A 945-nucleotide genomic window follows, 5' to 3' on the forward strand; every position below is an offset into this window, starting at 1 on the left:
ACACTTTATTCTTACTATTAAATATTTTAATATTCTTACTATTACTATTAAAATCATTCATTTTTAGCTTTATCTTATTTGTGTTTTCTTCTTTACTTTTTCTTATATTTTAAACGTTTTCTTCAAACCACACCCAAATGAACAAGGATTACTTCCGCTTTGATCTGACATGGTGTAACACCGTAAAACTACCGTGTTGGCTCCGCCGTCCACTTTTTCTTCTATTTAACACTAATATATATTATATTGTGACGGTTGGGGAATAAATAGTTATGCTGTGATATAATGCTCTGTTTTTTCTCGCGGTTCTTGGTGCCTTGAACGCACCATACAGTACTGCACATGCGCAGTGTGTTCTGTTCTGTGTCAGTGGAGCAAACCGGCGGCTAGAGTCAGTCTGGACGCACTGTGTCTGCACTGAGTCTTACATCTCAGAGAGATGACGTTCACCTCGATTTGATCTATCTGTAGCTTCTGTGGCTCCATCTAGCGGAGACAAAAGGGTATTGAGTAGAAAACGGCTTCAACAGACAAATCAACGGACTGACGTCATTGATAAAACTGTCTACAATGGAGAGAATGATGTTCAAACAAAAAGATATTTTTGAAGAAAACTGGTCCAAATGTCTGACTGCCAAACTACACAGAATACACAGTTCTTAAAATCACTTAAGGTCACACTGGCGAAGTACCTGCTAATCTGTGGGGCTTGATATTATCGGCCCGATATTAGCATAATTATGTAATATCTATGAGAATCGTTCTCAGTTGTTCCTTCAATAATGAAAACACGATAAGATGTGTGCCCTAAAAATAGTTTATATAGGGGGATAACCAGCTGTATGTGAAAGTGAAAGCCTCTAGATGGCAGCATTGTGGCTCATTTTCTGAATCTATCTTAATAATCAGGGGATTGTTGCTGAATGCTGGTGCAGTAACTCATAC

This window comes from Cynoglossus semilaevis, chromosome 1, assembly GCF_000523025.1.
Source record: "Cynoglossus semilaevis isolate Cse_v1.0 chromosome 1, Cse_v1.0, whole genome shotgun sequence".
In the NCBI taxonomy this organism is placed as follows: domain Eukaryota; kingdom Metazoa; phylum Chordata; class Actinopteri; order Pleuronectiformes; family Cynoglossidae; genus Cynoglossus; species Cynoglossus semilaevis.